This window comes from Corvus hawaiiensis, chromosome W, assembly GCF_020740725.1.
Source record: "Corvus hawaiiensis isolate bCorHaw1 chromosome W, bCorHaw1.pri.cur, whole genome shotgun sequence".
Taxonomy (NCBI): domain Eukaryota; kingdom Metazoa; phylum Chordata; class Aves; order Passeriformes; family Corvidae; genus Corvus; species Corvus hawaiiensis.
Genome location: NC_063254.1, coordinates 5,089,217 through 5,105,587, shown reverse-complemented (window position 1 = coordinate 5,105,587; position 16,371 = coordinate 5,089,217). Strand labels below are relative to the sequence as shown.

The 16,371-nt window shown below is 46.5% G+C and overlaps 1 protein-coding gene across 1 annotated transcript in view; it reads right to left on the bottom strand.

The window, feature by feature from the left end:
* The window catches only part of LOC125319331 (CBP80/20-dependent translation initiation factor-like), a 516,903-nt gene that overhangs the window by 104,172 nt on the left and 396,360 nt on the right, over positions 1–16,371 (bottom strand). The window lies entirely within an intron of this gene.

Below are 16,371 nucleotides of genomic sequence, written 5' to 3'. Positions count from 1 at the left end.
GTGGTCACAGCACCAAGACTGACAGAGTTCAAGTGCTTGGACAATTCTCTCAGGAACATGGTCTGATTCTTGAGGTGTCCTGTGCAGGGCCAGGAGTTGGACTTGATGATCCTTGTGAGTCCCTTCCAACTCAGCATATTCTATGATTCTATGTCTTTTCCAAGATAAGTGGTACCACTGTGTTTTCTGTGCATGAACTGGACCATCTAAAATTAAATTAAAAACAGCCACATAAAGAGGGCCAATTAGTTTTGCAGTCAGTGTTGGACATGGCATACAGGTCAGATGCTCTCCAGCTGTGCTTGGTTCCTCCTGCCTCCATCTGTGCCAAATCACAAACTGCTCCACCGAAGACCCAGATCTTAATCATGTTAAGGGAGAAAAAAAATCTGCCTTTCAGCAATAACCATGTGTATTACTTAGAATATTATAGGCTAGCATAGAATCCTTAAGGTTGGAAAAGACCTCTAAGATCATCGAGTCCAACTTTCATGTCCCAATTCCCCCAGTATCCCCTCAGCATCTATTCTCAGAACCCCTATGATGCAGAAAGGGCTGCTATCACTGTGGGGTTAAGTCAGTTGCTCAAATAAAGAGGAGGCCTATGGGAGAGGACGAATTTCAGTTCATTCCTCCCAAATCCTCATGCTCAGCATGGTAAACACTTCACTAAATTCTCCTCTTCCATCCTCTGCCTGGGCTGACAATGACAGGTTTTTGACCACCTTCCTGGTTGAGCCCCTTGACCATCTCAAACCCAGACCAGTCCACTGAAACCTGAGTGCAACCTCTATTAAAAACCATGGGACTCGACTCAAGTATTTAAAACCAGAGCAAAGCACAGCAGCAAACCAAGGAAGGGCCATTTCTGGGTGTCTCAGTTCAGAGACAAGTTTAGGAGAAACCGCTCTGGAATGAGCGTTTCCTCTAAAAAAGGGTTCCAACAATCCCTTTCTGCCAATGAGAGATTAATACTAGTGGATGAAAGTGAAAAAAACCACAACCGTTTATTGACAGAGTGCCAGCACGGCATGGGAAAAAAATGGTGAATAAATGCTAGATATTGAACTGTCAGACCTTACCCCCCCCCACCCCCCACCAGAACAAAACAAATAAACCACCCCAAAATGCCAGGGAAAGAAAAAACAACGGCCAACCACGTGGCAGGGAGAAACAAAATGGTGCCAGCTTCTGTCTCAGGGAATAAAAAAACAGAAGGTTCACACAGCAGCTCGGGCAAAAGCAGATGGGAACCTGGTGAATCTCTGATGTTGATCTCCTCTTCACAGCAGATGAAGCTGGTGGATTTAGTGTCCTTTCTCTTGTGGGTTCAGCTTTTCCAAGGTCTGGGGCAAGGAGGGAGCAACCCCTCAGCTTCCCACCAGTCCACGCCCGATCCTTCTCCCGTCAATTCTCTGATCTCAGACCAAAACCAAACTGAACAGTTCAGCAAAAAAAAAAAAAAAAAGAAAAGGGGCGCTAAAGGATTGCTGCCACAGTCACACAGTCTCCAAGGCCAGGGAAAGGGAAAAAAACTTCTTGCCTAAGCTAACAAAAAACCCCAAGCTAGCTAAGCAACAAAGTAACACCATGTGCAGGGCACCACGGATGCCTGAGGAGTGAGGCTTTGCAAAAGCCTGTGCAAGAGCCCCAAGGCTCCCCTCTCCCCCGGACCCACCTTAAAGCTACGACAACCATTTATAGGCATAGAGCAGATGATCAGGGAATAGAAAACAACACCAAGACACTGGGGCATCAAGAGGTTAAATTAAGACAATGAAGAAACCTTGCATGGGTATGCAATAATGTATGCCATAGGGTATGCAACAGGGTATGCATTAGGGTGTGCAATAGGGTACGCAATAAAGTATGCAACAGGGTGTCTTGGGGTGACTTTATGATGTGTATCCCCTATCACCTCCTCTATGCCCAGACATGAATCCTGTGCCTTTTCTGTAGCTTTAAGGCGGACCTTTTTTGGGGGGGGGGGAAGCCGGTGGAATTCCTTAAGCACTGTTCAAAAACAGAGATAAGCTCACTGGCTTCTTTTGCCGGGCTGCTCCGCTTCTGCAGCAGGGAAGAGAGTTACATTCCTTTTGCTTTTTAGCTAGTTTCTTGTTCGTTAGCTAAAGTAGGGAGCCCTGGGACTTTGGCTTCTTCTTCTTCTTCTCTTCTGGACTGTTCAATAACACCAGAACATCGGCCAGGACACCTTACACTTCCGTCCGGAGGGGCCCACGCCAAACTCCAGCTCCGGAGAGGAGAAAGCCACACCCACAAAGGACTCTGAAATCTACCCAGGTTCTCTCCACAGCGAGAGGTTTTATTATTTAGCATTATTTTTTTCCCGTGCCTGCATGCATTGTGTTTGTTAAATAAATAACTTTTTTTCCTTTTTCACTTTCCTCCAAGGAATTTTCTTTCCAAACCTGGTGGGGGAGGGGTGGCTGAAACCTGCCTTCTTTAGAGGGGACGTTCCTCCCAGAGCATTTCCCTTAATTTGTCTCAAACCGGGACACAGGGTATGCATTAGGGTGTTGTAGTGGTTTGGTCCAAGATACTCATTACTGTTTATCTTCTGTGAGATAAGAATTAGGAGAAATGCAAAGCAGGCACCAAACTTAAAAGAATATAAAGTTTATTAACAGACCTAAAAGAAAGGGAAAAAAAAATTATACCATACCTTCAGAACTCTTCTCCTCCCCCCACCTTCCTCCCTTCTCCCACTGACAATGTAAAAAGAAAACCCTTGAGATGTTCAGTCTGTTTATCACTTCCATAATAACCTTGTTCAGTCCATTTAGGAAGAGAAGTCTCTCTTGCTCATGCTATGAAAACATTATCACAACGAGACAGCCGCCCGGGTTGGTTCTCTGCTCTCATGTGAGTCCCTTCCCCCAACTTGCAGCTTTTCCCACAACTGCTTTTGAGAGTCCACTCTTGAAGGTGTGGGTATCTTGGGGGGTTCGGACGGTCGGGACGGACGGGGACGAGAGATCTCTGAAGTCAGATCTTGGAACATGCGGTTTATTGCAAAGGGCGTAGGTATAGGGGCACTGCTCAGAGCTGCAGCTGGCAGCTCTGAGCAGGCCCAAGAGAGCAAGAGAGTAAGCGGGTAAGTAACGAGAGAGAGAGAGCGAGAGGAATGAGAGTGAAGAAGAAGTAGTAAGAGTGTGTAAGAGTGGAATGGTGAAGTCTTGGTTACAATACAATAAATCATCTTCTGTACTGAATATTCTAATTGTCACTAACCAGTCTAATACAAGATACAAATCCTATAGCATTTACATACAGCCTATAAGAGTTCTTATATTACCATAGAGTGTTACATCTTAACTTCTAAAAACTACTCTTTGGACCCCTTCTGCTGAGCTAGTAGGGTCTGCTCTGACCCTTGGACCTGCCTGCAAGCAGAGGGTATTGTTCAATCAAGAGGGGATTACCTTCAGTTGGCCATACCATTGTTTTCCAGTTGTTCAGTAACTAAGATTTGGTATCTCAAAGGTGGCTTTCATTTCAATGTCGCCTGTAGTTTTCATATTCCCAAAATCTTTTGTCAGGCAATCATATTTATAAGGCTTTCCTGTTTCATCTTCCCCAACATCTGCCCCGTTCTGATGAACAATTAAGATATTAGACATAGTCCTACTTGTCATTTTTTGCACACACTGAAGTATACAAGGTACTGCTACTAAAACTATAATTATTACTACTAGAATAATCAAGCCTATTTTACAGAGTTCCCTTAGCCAAGGTGCAAAGCTCCAACCATCAAACAAACTGTCTAGCCAAGACGGGTCATCTGTTGTAATTTGGTTAGCTAGGTCCCTTAGGTTTTGTAGCTGTTTGTGAATGGAAACAGAATGATCGGATAAGTTCATACAGCATAATCCTTCAAAATCTTCACAGCCATGCCCATGTGCTAATAAAAGATAATCAATATAAGTTTGGTGTCTATGGCTGGGAGTTGGAGATACATGATGATCGTCATATGGCCAATACTTATCAAGAGTAACATTATCAAAACCTTCTGGAAAAGGTATTCCAACTAAACAGGTTGAAAAAGGTTTGTCAGGGCTTGTGTCAGATAGACAGATGGTATCGGAGCCTGCAGATTTGGCTAAAAGCATCCCAAACATTTGTCTTTGGTTGATTTACAGGTAAAGCTTCACTACAAAAACAAAAACAAAAGGTTAAAAGCAACATGCATCTACACAAATAATGCTAAAACTCCATTCTTTTCTTGAGCTGTTTCTGGCAGACAATCTTCTCTCAGTGGTTCTGCCTAGTTCACATTTCAGTGCTGGCTTCTCGGCTTCCACTTGCAGGGTCACTGGCTGGTGTGGAACAGACAGTGGGCTTTGATGTGTGGTACAGCTTCACGTTCTTTGCTGGAATCCACTTGGTTCCTTCACCTGTGGAGAGACATGCAAATCCCTTTCCCCACATTATAAGATCATATGGTCTTTCTATTTTTCCTGATGCTAAATTCTTAATTAAAACTGGGGGGTGCTCTTTCAGTTTTGCTTTTTTGTTGTTTAAGAAATGTCTGAAAATGGGGGGGTCAGGCTCTTCTGCAGAGCTATTCAAAAAATTATAAACATACAAAGCTTTATTCAACCTTCTTTGAGGTGTAGCCTGGGCTTTTCCCCCTTTCTGTTGATTTAAAATGCGTTTTAAAGTTTGATGTGTTCCTTTTAGGGTACTTTTTAGCAGTTGTTTAAGATACGGTGAGCAAATGCCACTGTATCTTACAGTTCTTTTTAGTTCTTTAATTTTGAGAGTGGGGATGGGAGCCCACATTTTAGGACTGTCAGGCTGTTGGCTAGCTATCACAGGCTTAGCTAATAGACTAAGACTTTCATCTTTATAGATTTGGAGTCTTATTTCATGGCAATCTGTTAATTGAGAATAATCTGAGCACTTTGGAGGATTTTTTGATTCAGAAGGTAACGCTGACAAACTCTCAGAACTCGTTTTCTCTTTCTGGGTTGCAAGATCCCCATCGCTCACTGGCGGGACTCTGGGGCTCATTGCAAACAAATCTGGCTGCTTTTCAGAGTTTACTTGTGTTAGATTTAAAGCATCAGCTCCGGCAGAGGGGCTCTCCATCTCCCCTGCCACTGGAGCTGCATCATTCCCATCCGTTCCCCCCCTGTTCGCGGCTTCTGAGGCGAGGCTGCGCTGCGCGGAGGGATACAGCTGGGCGGCGGAGGGATACGGCTGCGCGGTGTCGGGGGACCCCGGCGGGGGCGGCTGCGGCGCGGGGATGGGGCCCGGCAGGGGCAGTGATGGCACGGCAGAGCTCGGGAGTGGCGCAGCCGATCTCCGTGGCGGCGGGCGAGGGGGCGGGGCGGAGCTGCGCGGCGGTGGGGGGGGCGCGGCGAATAGTTCCATTAACGCTGCCCAAGCCGGGATGAGTTCTGCGGTACTCTTGTCCCAGCGTGATATGGCATTAAATAATTTGATTCCTACTGAGTCCCAAAAGTCTCTGGTGTCGACTGCTGAACGGTCAGCATTTGGGAAATTAATCAGAGTCCATTCTAAGAGGTTTTTTAGCTCCTGTTTAGGTAATTGTCTTGAACCAGAGCTTAGTAAATGCTTAAGTTGCTTATAGAGATCTCTGTCATGGGCAGAGTGGGTTTGTCCCATTATTAGACCAGTATGATACTCACTTAGATGATGTCGCAGGAGCAGTGTCCTTAGTTAGAGGTCCGTCGTGGGGGGCTGGCCAGGCACTCCACTCGTCGCTCAGGACGCTGCTTTTGGGTCCTTTCTCAGAGCTCTGGTTTCAGGCGTCGCTTGGCAACGGCTTTCCGTGCTCAGGACCTCGCAGGTGGGTCCACACTGAGCTCCAGTGCGGGCGGTGCTGAGCACTATTCGCCTGTGCTCGGGGCGCGCGGCAGGGTCCCTCCTTAGAGCTCTGGTCGGCACTGCTTAGCAGCGTGTCCGTGCTCGAGGGGTGCCACGCAAACTTCCTCAAAGAGCTCCAGGTAGCCGCTGCGCAGCAGTGGCCGCCCGTGCTCGAGGACTGCCAGGCAATTCCCTCCAAGAGCTCCAGGTAATCCCCGTGCTCAAGGGCTGCCTCAGCAGAATTATAGAGCTCCGGCTTTTACGATGCGCAGCAACGGTATGCCGTGCTCACGACACGTTCTAGGTGGCTATAACTGGTCGTTTAGTTACCGTCCATGGAGAAGTCTCCCACAGATGGAGAAAGCTGAATCCGGCCTTCAATCACGTTGAGCGTCAGACTGCGGGTGCTGGGTGTGGGTTCAGCAATCACGATGGGCGCCAGACCGTGGGTATCTTGGGGGGTTCGGACGGTCGGGACGGATGGGGACGAGAGATCTCTGAAGTCAGATCTTGGAACATGCGGTTTATTGCAAAGGGCGTAGGTATAGGGGCACTGCTCAGAGCTGCAGCTGGCAGCTCTGAGCAGGCCCAAGAGAGCAAGAGAGTAAGCGGGTAAGTAACGAGAGAGAGAGAGCGAGAGGAATGAGAGTGAAGAAGAAGTAGTAAGAGTGTGTAAGAGTGGAATGGTGAAGTCTTGGTTACAATACAATAAATCATCTTCTGTACTGAATATTCTAATTGTCACTAACCAATCTAATACAAGATACAAATCCTATAGCATTTACATACAGCCTATAAGAGTTCTTATATTACCATAGAGTGTTACATCTTAACTTCTAAAAACTACTCTTTGGACCCCTTCTGCTGAGCTAGTAGGGTCTGCTCTGACCCTTGGACCTGCCTGCAAGCAGAGGGTATTGTTCAATCAAGAGGGGATTACCTTCAGTTGGCCATACCATTGTTTTCCAGTTGTTCAGTAACTAAGACTTGGTATTTCAAAAGTGGCTTTCATTTCGATGTCGCCTGTAGTTTTCATATTCCCAAAATCTTTTGTCAGGCAATCATATTTATAAGGCTTTCCTGTTTCATCTTCCCCAACAGAAGGTTTTTGGGGTGCAATTTTAAGGTTGAGCCGTTCAGAAACAAAAGTTCTCTTCACCCATCTCTGGGAGCATTTCATCTCTAAGAACAGAGGCCCTTCTCCTTCCCTGGGAGCAAAAGGTCTTCCTCATCTTCATCTTTAGGACTATCTCTGGGAGCATCTCTAGGAACTGAGGTTTTCTCCTTTCCCATTTGGAGCAAAAGTCCTCATCACTTCCATCTCTCCCTGTCCAAACTTCTCATGAAATTACAGTTGCGTCAGCATCTGCCTATCTCAGTGCAGGTGCTTTTGCTTACAAGTTGAACTGAACACTCCACCCCCCATATCTTCATGAAATTACAACGGGATACTCTGATATATCATAGCTTCACAACAGAATTTCAGCTTTAAGCATCTCCTCTTTCTCTTCCCTCAGGTTTTCAGCTCTTCACAGCAGTAAAAGGGTTAATCTCACCTCGGCCTTGCAGCTGGAATGTGGCTTATCGCAGTGGAGAGGGGGGGGAGCCGAGCTGCTCTGGCTGCCCACAGCAGCACTGGGGGGGGGGGGGGGGGGGCGGGGGGGGGGGGGGGGGGGGGTTCCACAGGTGGAACAGGGCCCATCGGCTCCAGGATGGCCGTGGCCTGGCCCGGCCTGACCCGAGCAGGGCCTGGGCCGGGTCCACTTGCCCCCGCATGGGGCCCACAGCCACCTTTCCCAGCACCGGAAACAAGAGAGAGCCTCTGCCTCAGGGTTTCTATTCTTAAGTGTGCATCACAGAGGAGGTCACAACTTTAAGTGGCTCAAAGAATTGTCCATATTCAAACTGGCCATCTGATAGGTCCTATCAGGTCACAGAGGAAGCTGTAAGCACCCCCCTGCAAGGACATCACTTCTGGAACTATGCTTTGCCAACCCATGACAGGTGTGCAATAGGGTATGCATTATGGTATACCATAGGGTATGCACTATAGTATGCTATAGGATATGCAATAGGGTATACTATAGGGTGTGCACTGGGGTATGTCATAGGGTATCCAACAGGGCATGCAACAGGGTATGCATTAGGGTACACCATAGGATATGCAATAGGGTATGCAATAATGTATGAGTTTTGGAATACACTAGGGTATGCATTAGGTTACGCAATAGCGTATGCCATAGAATATTCTATACAACATCCAATAGAGTATGCATTAGGGTATGCTGTAGGGTATCCAACAGGGCATGCAGCAGGGTATGCCATAGGATATGCAACAGAAACATCCCTTCTCCACTGGCACTGAAGCATTTTCAACTGCAGGGATGCACCAGGCTCTGGCTCTGCCTGCAAGTCAGTGAATACTCTCAAGTGGGCAGAGATGTTCTATTTGTAGTGTTTGGGGTTTTTTTTTTTTATTAAAAGAAGGTATCTGCCTTCTTTTTGATGTGCTGTTGGCCATGGTTGCTAAGGGGAGCAGTGTACAGTTAGTCCCAGTAATGTCCATTCTAATAATAACTTGACTCTGCATAGCTCAGATGCAGACACAGCTCTGCTATAAAGAGCATGGCTGATTCAACAGAGGAATACTCCAACTTATATTACATGTGAAGGGTTTGTGGCACATTGCTTAACACCTCCCCAATGCAAGTGAAACTGACAAGCAAAAACCTCTCAGAGGAGACACACTTTCAATGTATTAATTAAGAAGGTATTTCTAGAGGGGTGAGGAAACTGTATGTGTGCCCACCAAGATGTCCTAGCATGTCCCCAGATGCCCAAGCTCCCCAGGCCCAATTTGTCCAGGTCCATCCCAAGGGCTTGCATAGCTCAAAATCACTCTTTGTACCAAACACCAAACCAAACTCAATGAGCAGTAAATCAAACCCAAATAATTGAATTGTTTAGGTTGTAAAAGCCCTCTAAGATCATCAAGTCCAACTCTTAACCCAGCACTGCCAAGCCCACCATTAAACCATGTCCCCAACTGTCACATCTACATGTCTTTTAAATCCTTACAGGGATAGTGACTCCACCACTGCCCTGGGCAGCCTGTTCCAATGCCTGCCCACCCAGATGCCAAATGACCCTCCCAGCACCAAGACCCTGCATGGCAGCATCTCCCCGAGCTCCACCAGCTGCCCAGCCCATGACTCTGCATTTCCCTTCCTGAAAGGTTCTCAGTACCCAAATTCAAGACTCAGCCAAGATTTGGGACCAAAACACAAAGCATGGTTTTCTCAATGGGTCCCCTTAGAGACTGAAATGCTGCAACGCTGGTCAGGGAGATGCTCTTTAGAGAAGCTGCTGACAGAGAGGGGAATGATGTGACAACATTCCCATGCCACAGTGGGATGTGGGATCAAAACAAATCCCCCAAGATAAGCTGCAAATGTGCAGCCCCTGAGCATGAGCACCTTGTTAAACAGCTGAAAATATAAGAGGAGCCAGGTTAAAAAGAGTTTATTCCTGTTCTGCAGGAAAAACCTTTGCTGCTTGTTTTAAGGTCCAGTGGGCTATAGGTTCCAGGATGCTGGTAGGGCAGCTCAATGGAATAATGAGTTAATTTCTCAGATTTTCTGGTGGGACTGAGCTGTTGCCATCACAGTCCTGAGAGAAAGGGAGAAACGCCCCTACAAAACAGAAGCATCTGTTGATCACATTGATCCTGATTTATCACACCCTGGCAGAGAAATTCCCCAGCTTGCTGGGCACCAGTGAGCTGAGCTCCTTAGGTCTGGGGATCAGATTAGTCTGAAAGGTGCAAGAGAGACATAAATCCAACCCTGGGGAATGTGTTTTATTAAAGTTGTTCAGTCTATTTTTTAATTAACAGCAAATTATCTTGAAATGTCTGATGGAGGAGCCAGGATGTGATACAGGAGGCTCAGGCTTTAAGAGGTTAATTGCTGATTGTGGGTACCGCTAGTATGGCAAAACTTTGCAGCTGCTTGCTAAACAATATACTGCTTGCTTAATATTTGCTATGCTGGCCAGGCAAAGGGGAAGAATGTATGGGAGGATAAGGATAAGATGCCAGACCATTGATAAGAAGAAGAAACCGTGACCAAGAGATCCTGCTTTCGGACCTTGGAACCGGCCCAAACCAGCTTTGGAGTTTGGACTTGGACCAGGACCTCAGAGAGCATGCACAAGGAAGCAAGGTGAAGAGTTCAAATCTGAGGAAGACTGCTTACTTCATCCCGGAGACCCTGGCCCACGACCACCAGGCGGCACTGCGCAGGCCTAATAAGATGCTGAACTAATTATAATACGAAGCAGAGACAGACGATGAATATGTATAGGCGTACTGTGTAACTTGATGCATATGCAATTTGTAACCAGATATATTTCAAGCTGAGTACTGCAGTTGGCACGCATGGTTTTTGGGGGCTACCCCCCATGTGTCCAGTGCTGCAATAATCATACCTACTTTACAACTTTCGAGTTGTAGAGTCCTTTCCGCGTATCAGATGGGAGCTGGGTAATGTTATATCATCAAACATGTATCAATATATCATATTAATACGATATACCAACATTGTGGCATCAACTATATATCAATATATATTAATATAGCAATATGATATCCATATTAATCCATAATATCATATATTATCCAATATGTCAGATTGATATTGATAATATATCATATATCAATACCATCAACTAACTTATTTCACACCAAAGCAGTTGTGATGAGTCTTTTGGGCTTCATACCTGGGTCTATCTCCAGCCAGGGCTATCAAGCCTGAATGCATCACAAAAATTCCTGGTTTAGGGCTTGATTTAAGTATTTAATGAATCCGTGTGAATGTATCTGATTATTTTGGTTAGAAAAAGAAACTGTGCTTGGAGAAAGTCAAAATCCTTTACTATCAGAAAGGAAATGTCAAATTATTTAATTTCACATAGCAGTTAGTTTTTGACCTGTAGTGATATGTCCCCTTTTTGCCCCATCAAGACATTTATAAAAGATGTGCAGTTTAGGGCTGAGCAAATCCCTTTTGCATATTTTTCTATGCTTCAGAAAATTAAGTAGGTCACCTGTACACCCTACTCAGTCTTTGTGCTTCATTTCTCCCCAGCTTTCCACAATGGACATGTCCTGATTCTGGCCAGGACAGGGTTAATTTTTGCAGTAGACAGGAGGAGCATGGCTAGGACCCTGAGGTTATTCTATACCACCTCATGCCATACTACGCAGGAAGTGGACAGGGATGGGTCCCTTCCAGTTGGATCAGTGTCAGAGTGAATGGTCAGGGTAGCGCTGGGTTCCACATGGTAAGCACTTGCGTGTGAATCGTTTGCCTAGCTTGTACACTCTGTTATTAATATTATTGTTGTTACCATTCATTTCTTACTTCATTGCTGTTCCTAGTAAATTGTTCTTATTTCAACCTGTGATCTTTACCTTTTGAAACTCCAATTCTCCTTTTCATCCTGCTGGAGGGGGAGGGGGAGTGAGGGAGCAGCACACATTAATGAGTGTTTCAGTGGGAACATTTAACTGGGGAATATCATTCCTACACCACAACAGCCTTACTTTATCCACCCCTTATTATATACCATCTACCTCATGCCCAGATCATACATCTTCCAACTATATATATATATATACACACACGCAAAAGTATGAGTATCATTTCCATAGTCAATGGCCATCCCCCCCCCATGATGTCTGTTGAGTTCATTTAGTCCAGGACTTTGGTTTCCATCTGTCCTAGATGTCTTCCAGGGCAGGAGGGCAGGTGTGCTGTCACCTGGTTACAAGCTGTATCAGGAGCTCACATCTAGTGTATCTGGAGCAGTCAATCCTCATTGTCTATGGCAGTTATTGTCGGAGACTGAAATGTTATAGTTTATAGCTTAAACATCTTAATGAAGGACTTTTGCCTATTATAGCAAAACTGTATAACAGAAGCTGAAGACCACCATGCTCTAAGGCCCTGCACTGCACGTTGATGGAGATAAAATAAAGTGACTCAGGTCTGGGCTAGGGAAAGAATACATTCACCAGGGGATTAAGCTTATCACCTTCGGTGTGGAGACCACAGCCTCAGGGCTATCAGCTGCCAGGCTCGAACAGACCCTCATACCAAAGGGAGGGAGGAAGAGAGGTTTTGGGTATGTGGTAAAAAAGCCTCTGGTCTGATGCAGTGAATGCCCATCCTCTGCTGTGCAGACCACCTCAGCTGTGGGGCCCCTTCATCCCAGGAAAAGCCGCATCCACGTGAAGAACAGAAGAGGGGGTGTCATGGCCCATCAAAGGCCCCCCCCCAAAGGGGTCCCCAGACCCTGCACCAGAGCACTGCAACATGATGCAACAGATCCACAGTGTTGCAAGGGACAGTATCAAACTTGCCCTCCCCAGGGGAGGCTCATGGGCATTCCCACCTGCCCCAAACATATTAATCCATTGGATGCTATACTTTTTGGTGGTGCGGGCAGCGGGGGACCCTCACCACCAAGAAGACCAGATGAATGGTAGCAACAAGAAGTTGTTGGGACCCTCGGAATGGTGATATGTTACTACCTAACCCCTGTCACTCTCTCTCTGCCCCCCTCGCCCATCCTTCCTTCCTTCCTTCCTTCCTTCCTTCCTTCCTTCCTTCCTTCCTTCCTTCCTTCCTTCCTTCCTTCCTTCCTTCCTTCCTTCCTCTTTCTTTCTCTTTCTTTCTTTCTTTCTTTCTTTCTTTCTTTCTTTCTTTCTTTTCTTTTCTTTTCTTTTCTTTCTTTCTCTTTGCCTCTTTCACTATTTGTAGCAGGTTCGGTTTGTAACTGGGCAGAAACACCAATTTAGTGTAGTGTTTTGGTCCAAAATACTCATTACTGTTTACCTTCTGGGAGATAAGAATTAGGAGAAAAGCAAAGCAGGCAAAAAACTTAAAAGAATATAAAGAAATTTATTAACCGACCTAAAAGAAGGAAAAAAAAAATAAAATCATACCACACCTTCAGAACACTTCTCGTCCCCCCACCTTCCTCCCTTCTCCCACTGACAATGTAAAAAGACAACCCTTGAGATTTTCAGTCAGTTTACCACTTGTGCTGGTTTGGCCAAATCTAGAAATATATCCTCTGAGAGAAGGCAGGTCACAATCAGCCCTCCCCCACCAGGTTCGGGAAAAAATAAATTTTCCTCAAAGGAAAGCGAAAGAGAGAAAAACTATTTATTTAACAAACACACAGGAAAAGGATAATAATGCTAAATAATAAAACTTCTCGATCTGCTGAGAGAAACCTGGGAAAATTTCAGAGTCCTTCTGTAGATCTCTCTCTCCTCCTCCTTGGAGCTGGGATGGGGTGGTGGGCCCACCTCCAGGGCCAAGGCCTTGGTGGAAAGTCCTCCCAATGTATACTGATGTTGAAACAGTCCAGCAGAGAGAAAAGGGAAAAAAACGAAGTCCAAAGAAAACAAAAGTTCAACTCTCCAAAGGAAAAGGAGCTGAGGAACAAAAAAAATGCCGAAAGCTGGCTGGAAAGAAAAGCAAACCAGGTACTTCCCTTTCCTCCCGCTCTCCTGCTGCAGCTGAAAAAAAAAGTCTCTATCTCTGTGTGACCTTGAACAAGCTGCAAACTGCTTTGAAAAAGTTTTGCTCAGTTTTTTCCTCCCCCCTCTCAGGCTCAGTTTAAAGGCATAGAAAGGCATAAAATTAATTTCTAGGCATGGGGCACTGATATGGGATACACATCACAAAGTCACCCCAAGACACGACTTCTATAATAATCCTTTTTCAGTTCACTTAAGGAGAGGAGTCTCTCTTGCTCATGCTATGGAGACCATCTCCACAAGAAATTCTCTCATGGCTTCAAGTATCACAACGAGACAGCCGCCCGGGTTGGTTCTCTGCTCGCATGTGAGAGTCCCTTCCCATGACTTGCAGCTTTTCCCACAACTGCTTTCAAGAGTCCAATCTTGAGGTACTGGGGTACCATTTTAAGGTTGAGCTGTTCAGAAACAAAAGTTCTCTTCATCCATCTCTGGGAGCATCTTCATCTCTAAGAATAGAGGCCCTCCCCCTGTCCCTGGGAACAAAGGGTCCTCCTCATCTTCATCTCTAGGACTTTCTCTGGGAGCATCTCTAGGAACAGAGGTCTTCTCCTTTCGATTTGGAGCAAGAGTCCTCATCACTTCCATCTTTCCCTGTTCAAACTTCTCATCAAATTACAGCTGCTTCAGCATTTGCTTATTCCAGCACAGGTGCTTTTGCTCACAAGTACAGTTTGAATGCTCCACCCCCCATGCTTTCATGAAATTACAACTGGTACTCTGATATATCATAGTCCATCACCACCATAGCTTTACAACAGAATTTCAGCTTTAAGCATCTCCTCTTTCTCCTCCCTCAGATTTTCAGCTCTTCATAGCACTAAAAGGGTTAATCTCACCTGGGCCTTGCAGCTGGAATTTTGCTTATCACTGTTGGTCACATGATCTTTGCCGGACAGCGGGGCAGCTTCAGCTGAATCTTCTGCCTCACTGGAGAGGGGGGGCTGCGCTGTCTGCACATAGCAGGGATGGGGGGGTTCCGCGGGTGGAACAGGGCTGCACGGCTCCAGGATGGCTGTGGCCCAGCCCGGCCTGGCCTGAGCAGAGCCTGGCCTGGGCCTGCCGGGCCCCATACGGGCCCTGCAGCTACCTGTCCCAGTGCCGGAAGCGAGACAGACCTCCCCCGGGCTTTGTCCATTTTTAAATGTGGACCACAGAGGCAGTCAAAATTTTAAGTGGCTTAAAAATTGTCTATATTCAAACTAGCCAGCTGATAGGTTCTGTCAGGTCATAGAGGAGCTGTAAGCACCTCTTTGCAAGAACATCACTTCCGGGACTATGCTTGCTAATCCATGACACTATTAAATAAATTATATCAACTTTTTTGGCACCAACATCTAATCTCGTTTGGTTTTAATCAAGTTTTAGGGTATATTTCAAACCTTTCTGGATGTCTTGGTTTGAAAGACAGGTGTCTGCTAAGGAAGGCAGAAGCCTCCCTTGGAATGGCAGATGCAACCCCTTTCCCTCTGAGCTATTATAATTTTGAAATCAAGGGCTTTTAGGCAAAGATGTGGGAAATTGGAATAACAGTTCTTTACTATTATATATATAACCAGTCAAACAAGCAACAATAACTGTGGCAGTAACAGCAAACAATCACAAACCCAGTCCTAGCCTTCTTGGCTGTCGAGCCCTTTTCCCCTTGGGTGCAGTTCTGCTTGCAGCCGGCAGGGGCGCTGGCGGCTCCCGGTGAGCAGGGCAGGTGCGATGGTTTCCCCGCAGCTGCAGGGGGTGCTCCGGAGCGAGCTCGGGAAGCACGCGGCACCGGTGCCCTGGGGTCCTGGGGAAGGATGGAACAAAGGCTTCACAAACCCCTGGCCGGACCCTCGGGAACAGCAGGCTGGAACGGCGGGCTGGAACGACAGGCTGGAGTGGCAGGCTGGAGCGGCAGGGACGAGCACAAATCTCGGATGGCAGACGAGATGTATCCAAACGGAGAACCCCCCAGAGGTCTAGGCAGGCAGGGTGAGCACTGCTACAGCGTAGCGAAGGCTCGAAGCAGCGGCGGGGCAGGGCGGCCACAGCCCGGCCTCCAGCGGGGCAAGGAAGGTGGGCCCCCGGGAATCCTGGGGTCTTTCTCCGCAGAAAGAGAAAACGGCCGCAAAGAACAAGCAGCTTCTCTCTCTCAAACCCAGAGAGCGACTGACCCCACACCCAGGTGAAACAAAAGAGTAGCCAGGCCCACCCCACCCCCAGTGGGTAGCTCTTTTGTCTTCCTTAAGTACCCCAGCAATTTGTTGTCTTAGTAACAGTATGGGGGGAAAATTCCTTTAACAGAAAAAAACCTAGAACTCTTAAAACCCCAACACTGGATTCTATTCATTTTATTCACAGAGACTTAGTTTTCCTTGCTCTTCTGTGTTAATACGGATCATAACAGTTATGGCATACAGTGGCACTGTCATTCAGCAACCAATATTATACTGTCTTAGTTAAAGACAATTACACAGGGCAGAGACTCCAAAATGAGTTAACTCTCCTTTAGTTTTAACCAATCCCCTTTCACCAATAGAGACAAATGTGAGAAGATATAGGTGAAAAAATAACATTTTACTAAAAAGAAAACCAGCAACAACCAAGATAACAGCAATAACCACTAGATACAAATGTGCTGAATCCTGTGGCCTCCCCGGGAACAAAGAAAACAAGATGGCAGCCACCATAGAGACCACATGGAGCAGAAGACAAAGACAATAGCGTGGAGAAGTCCCTCTTGGCTCAACCTTCCCCCTGGAACAAAAAAACCTATGAATGTAGGGGCTTACAAAGCGGTTCTGGTGGCAGATAGGGTGTGCTGGCATTGTCTGGAGCAGCTCCAGACCTCTGGTGTGTTTCCCTGCTCCTTATGACTGCAGTGGTGTGTGGCTGTGTAAGGTCAGTCCTGCCACATGCTGCCTCCTCCT